The sequence below is a fragment of the Homalodisca vitripennis genome, chromosome 5, assembly GCF_021130785.1.
Source record: "Homalodisca vitripennis isolate AUS2020 chromosome 5, UT_GWSS_2.1, whole genome shotgun sequence".
In the NCBI taxonomy this organism is placed as follows: domain Eukaryota; kingdom Metazoa; phylum Arthropoda; class Insecta; order Hemiptera; family Cicadellidae; genus Homalodisca; species Homalodisca vitripennis.
The window spans coordinates 104,346,738-104,352,737 of record NC_060211.1 but is presented as its reverse complement, the minus strand read 5'-3'; the positions used below and the strand labels follow the sequence as shown (position 1 = coordinate 104,352,737).

The 6,000-nt window shown below is 33.3% G+C and overlaps 1 protein-coding gene across 3 annotated transcripts in view; it reads left to right on the top strand.

The window, feature by feature from the left end:
- The first annotated feature begins 514 nt into the window (after positions 1-514).
- The window catches only part of LOC124362626 (tudor domain-containing protein 7), a 113,045-nt gene continuing 107,559 nt past the window's right edge, over positions 515-6,000 (top strand). For all 3 annotated transcript variants that reach the window (XM_046817289.1, XM_046817288.1, XM_046817287.1), the window contains exon 1: positions 515-664. The gene's annotated coding sequence lies outside the window, so the exon portion shown is untranslated. The remainder of the gene's footprint in view (positions 665-6,000) is intronic.

Sequence of the window (6,000 nt, the reverse complement as noted above, 5' to 3'; positions counted from 1 at the left end):
ACGAAAAGTTTAATCTCAGTTAGTTAATAGCGGATCCCTCCAAAGAAATCTTTTGTTTTACAGTTCATCCAAGGAGGTCTTTGTCCCATCTTTCTCTTAGCCTGCGTCGGAGACAGCTTAATTAATTCTTGATAAACATTTAATGTCCATATTTTTCATTTGTAAGGATGAACAACGGCCCGGTTAGCCCTGTTTCAAATAAACTCCTAGATAGCGAACTTCTAATATTGGGTTGTTATAAAGGACGATATGTTTGTTTCCGTAAAGGGAAAGTAATCCGATTAGATATGCTTGAATACACGTTCACTTTCCATTCTCGTATCGAATTTTTTATTTGAGTTATGTAACTGTAATTTCAAGTGATTGCTTCAAACTGTATTTTCAGAGTCAAGAAGTAAATAAAATAATAAATAAAACAAACAATTCCATTCTATGATTCACTTAAACATATGCCAAATTGTTAGTCTTTGTATTGTCTTTTTTTCTTATCATTGGTATTTACGAGGGAGAACCGGAGGGAAACCCTGACTGAACAGTTTCCTGGCAAAACCGTAAAAAAGTATAGCGTGCAGTGCATTGCAATACGCCAATGTTGCTGAGTAGTTAGCTATCGCAAAAATTAGTGATTAGTATACTTATTAGTGAATCCGGCAGTAACCTAAAGGTTAGTTACAGGCTAATAATTACTTAATCTGTAAGTTAAATTGTTGTCAGTAAACCGTTGTAGACTGTTAAGAGTGTATATTAAAGTGATGTCTATTAAGAATGTTTTAACTAGGCACAGTAAGAACATACAAAAACCATATTGGCTTCTACTTTACTAATATGAATTTGTCTACTATTCCTAACTAATATGAAATTGTCTACTATTCCCAACTAATATGAAATTGTCTACTATTCCAAGTTACCAAGCCAAGTACTCATAAACCTTAAAACACATCCATAGGCAATTTCAAAATTTGTAACTAGGCAATGGGGCTGCAGTATAAAAAGTGACCACTTTGACAATAAAAAGATCAATTTTCGTGATTAGTATGTCAAATCATCAATATTTATGAGTAGTGAATCCTTGATACCACTAAGCTTACTGAAACCAAATTGACTTGTAGGTATTTCAAATGACAGTATAGTTCGGCTGTTTTTATATCTTTAAAAATAAGGCTGGGGTACGGTCCAATAAGCGGACCCGGTTTTTTATATCGAAATTGGCAAACGATATTACTTAATCATAACCATCGATATAATCAATCGATACTGATGAATTATTTTTAACAACTTAAATAATCTATATGAACAGCTGTAAACACTTTCAAATAATACAAGGTAATATTTTAAATTTCACGTAACATTGTGTATTAAAATGGCCGTCAATCTTAGGAAGCTTCACGAAATTGCTTTAAAAGACGATAAAATATGTTTTTTATGGCTCCAGGATGTTGGGTTAGTACCTAAGAATCCATTATGTGATATTTGTGGAAAGGTAACAAATGTAACTGTCAGAGGAGCTAACATGGTCGTCTTCAGATGCAAAAAAAGAAGGTAGCTAATGGTGGACACAACTTTAGTAAAAACGTTTTCGTTCTGTTTCATTTAGTTAAAGTTATGAGTTTCCATGATTTTGGTTATGTTCATTTATTATTTGTTATAATTAAATTCACATTTTAATTTAAACATATGATTGTTATTACTTTTATATCGATTGATAGTCTATGATTCGATATGCGAATATTAGGTATCGATGATTATATTCTTCGATATAAAAAACCGGGTCCGCTTATTGGACCCTACCCTAAGGCTGCAGTATGCGTCCACAACCACAATTGAATCAACTAATGATTTAAATGCTGTCAAACATGTTTACTCTGAAAGTAATTTTTAATACTAAACGGTTCAAACAGTAGATAATTGTGAAGTTAACGTCCGGACCGGCAAAATACAAGTTTCTCCTATATTTAAATACTAACCTATTGGTATGGTGCTCCTGAACAAAACTAGGGTAGGGTACGATAAGTGGACCCGGTTTTTTTATATTGAAATTGGCAAACGATATTACTTCATAACCATCGATACTGATTAATTTATATGTACGTACTATTAATTTAAATAACCTATTTCGACAGCTTTAAACACTTAAATAATACACGTAGGGTAATATTTAAATTTTACATAAGTAACATTTGATTATTAAAAATGTCAGTGAATTTTAGAAAACTACACGACATTGCTTTGAAAGATGACAAGACATGCTTTTCTTGGCTTCAACATGTTGGACTCATACCGAAAAACCCATTAGTGAAATTTGTGAGAAAGAACCAACAGTAACTGTGAGAGGAGTAAATATGGTCGTCTTCAGTTTTCCTAATTTTGGTTATAATAACTTTTTGATCACTGTAAATATTAAATTCATATTCTAATTTAAAACATGTGGTAATTCTAAGCAATATATGGGTCAACCTCGATTTTTCTCATATTACAATATAATGTTCCAATAGTCAATTAGAAAAGGAAATGACTAGAATTTCTTGCTGGAAAGCAGTTATAGGGAGCAGGCAACCGCCAGACGGTCATATATTGCTTAGAATTACCTATTAGTGATCAGGGGCACTGACGTGATCTGGGCTTAAGATTTGGAACTACTCGAGTTAATTTTTTTTCTAAAAGAGCAAGCAGCGCGAAGCGCTGCACAGCGGGCAGGCATCGTGCGTGATCCTTTTTTTTATTCAAAATTACTGATAAATTGTTATTACATATTACAATATAATGTAGGTAATGTATGTAAAACAATTTTAAACACATAATTACATGCCGGAAAGCAAAGTAAAACCAACCAAAAACCAACAACTAACCTTAATAGTTGTCGGAGTTGGAGTCTGGCTCAATGGGTTGTTGTTCACAGCGGTCACGGTACGCTGTGACACCGTTGTAGACATGTGAAATTGCCCGAAAGATGTTGTGTACTCTAGTTTTATAATCTGAATATTTTCTTTTAAACATAAACTCAGCTAAATGTCCAACAAGATGATATTTTCTGTTGCCGTACCTTGGGATATTGCCTCTTAACTTCCGGCCATAAACATTCAATGGTTTGGGTGTGTGCGCCGGTATCGGGATCAATGAAATTGTAACTGTGGTTAACAGTAAGATGTTGGTAATTGTTATATTGTAAACAATTATAGCTTTTCCAACAATCATTGATTACTGTTGTTCCCGGCAACACGTACTTTTGTATTATAGGTAACAACGTTTCTTGGCCGCGTGTTGGTACAGGAACGAAAAAACGTTTTGTTTCACGCTCAGTACCAGCGAAAACCCAATTCCCTTCAATAATACGGCCGCGATTATATTTACGTCCCGATTTTTGCCTCGTCAATCTCTACTGTTTTGCCCACCCCTCCAATAGGTTCTGATTTTTCAACTAGAATAATCACACAAACTTCTCTGAGATAGCTACTCCAATCTACTACAGCAACATGAGACAGGTCGAGTTCATGTCTTAGCAGGTCATGTGTTAGTGGTTTTAATAACACCCAATAAGCCACAAATCGGCACACTGTTTGCGTTGTGAGATTATGGTTTTCGAAAAAAGTTAATTTATACTGAGACACATACTTTTTGCACTGGACTTTCACTTTCTTCCGGTTACGATCAGTCTTTTCTATCCTGTTCCAACATCGAAACATGTGATCCGTTTCATTTAAGGTCATTTGACCCCCGCAACTCGGACATGTTTTATTACGTGGTAAAACCGTGGTCGTACAAAAAATTTCTTAAAGTACACTATCCTCAGAACAAACTATAAATGACGCTAACGTAAACTCGCACGAATTACACAAAAAAGGATTAACATCCGAACGGCTGCACATCACGATAGCAACTGATTAGGACCGGCCGCCAGTGACTGATAACGCTGCGCGGACTGAAATTAATTCAGTATATACCCAGATCACGCACGATGCCTGCCCACTGCGCAGCGCTTTGCGCTGCTTGCTCTTTTAGAAAAAAAGTTAACTCGAGTAAGTTAGTTCCAAATTTGAAGCCCAGATCACGTCAGTGCCCCTGATCACTAATAGTTAATTCTAAGCAATATATGACCGTCTGGCGGTTGCCTGCTCCCTATAACTGCTTTCCGGCAAGAAATTCTAGTCATTTCCTTTTCTAATTGACTATTGGAACATTATATTGTAATATGAGAAAAATCGAGGTTGACCCATATATTGCTTAGAATTACCAAACATATGATTGTTAATGAAGACTATAGATACTTTTATATCAATTGATAGTCTAGGATTTGAGATGTGAATATTAAGTATCGATGATTACATTCTTCGATATAAAAATCTGGGTCCGCTTATCGTACTCTACCCCAAAACAATATACGGTTTCAGTGGGTGGAAATGACAAATAACAAAGTTATGGAACATTAACCCATATACTGGTGACGGTCGCTGCAGCAACAGTTTTTCACTTTCAACCATTGGTCAAAAACTTTGCCACAAAAAAGCCACTTTATAAAGTAATTAATTCTTTTTGACGAAAGTAATGGTAGCATTCGATTGCGGATAAAATGTATCGATTAGTATGATGTTCGGTTCTTTTCAATCTTTGATACAAAATGGAAAGAAGAATATTGTATTTACTTTTTATTCTTGTCATTCCTTTGCTGTTTACGTGTTTGTTTCTTTCTTTTTGCAAGTATGAATTATTGTTTGAAGTTATTATTTGTCAAAAGGTATAAAAATGTTTTAAAAAGTAATTCTCTTTCTCGGGAGTGATGTAGTGAAACAAATAATTAGCGTTTTGTTTCCAAATAACCCAAGTTTGTAATCTATGTAGGCCTAGGTGAGTAATGTCAAGTTTGTATTTGAGCAAGTTTTATTTATTTTATATGTTGAATTACCATTATTATATGAATTTGAAATGGATAGGAACTATCTAGATCAATCTAGTAATATTAGAGTTGTTAGAGAGTGAACCAGTAGACCATAACTGATTTAGTACAAAAATACCACTTCTTTAGGTATTGTCCCACCCCCATAAAACAAAAAATATATATAAAAAAGAATAAAAAACAAAACAAGGATGTGACTTATAAAAGTATGCATAGTTAAAAAATACATATTTTATGAAAAAAAGATATATGACAATGTATAATAAAATAAATGTTATAATATATAATATATATAATAAAATAGAATTTCTTATATTTTTTATAAAATACCCTTGCAAAACCTGGAAAAGTGGCCTGCCAATAAAGGTAATTTATTTGGCAGTTCTTGGTTTAAAGTGGAACTGCTTTCTCACGGGGAGTAATGTTTGATTATTCTACGGGTGTCATGATCGTCTGTTACCATCATATTGGTTTCCGCTGACATCACCCATTACGCCATCTTTGGATACGTAAAATAACAATGTTGAAATCAGGAGAATTGACCCAAATAAAATATATTTTTGTTAATTTAGACCTTCTAAGAATAAAAGTTCATATCAGCCTGATAATTTGAAAATAATGCATACAGATTGAATCAAACTATCAATAAATCAATAAATAGTGTAAAAAACAAACATTGTGTTTGTTCCACAGAATACTCAGTTAAGCTATTGGGAGCAGATAACTCTAAAAACCATCGATAAATACAGTAGACAGATATAACAACAAATTTACATTTACTTTTCAATTACCAAAAAATATACTTTTTTATGACTTGCACTCCCTAAGACCATTTTTATATTTGTTTAGGAGAGTGAGCAGAATATGTTAATAATGTTGACAATTTGATTGGCTACAACGGCTTTTAACGTACTGTTACTTTTTTTATCGATATTGCCAAATGATATTACTCAATTATAACAAGTATATATATCCAACTGATATTTGATTTTTGAACAATAACTAACTTGTTTGAACTTTAAACACTTTCACATAATAAATGAATTGTCTTTTATAAGCAATAACAGACAATTGAAAGCTTGTGGAGGATCTTGAAACGAAGTTTAAAAAGT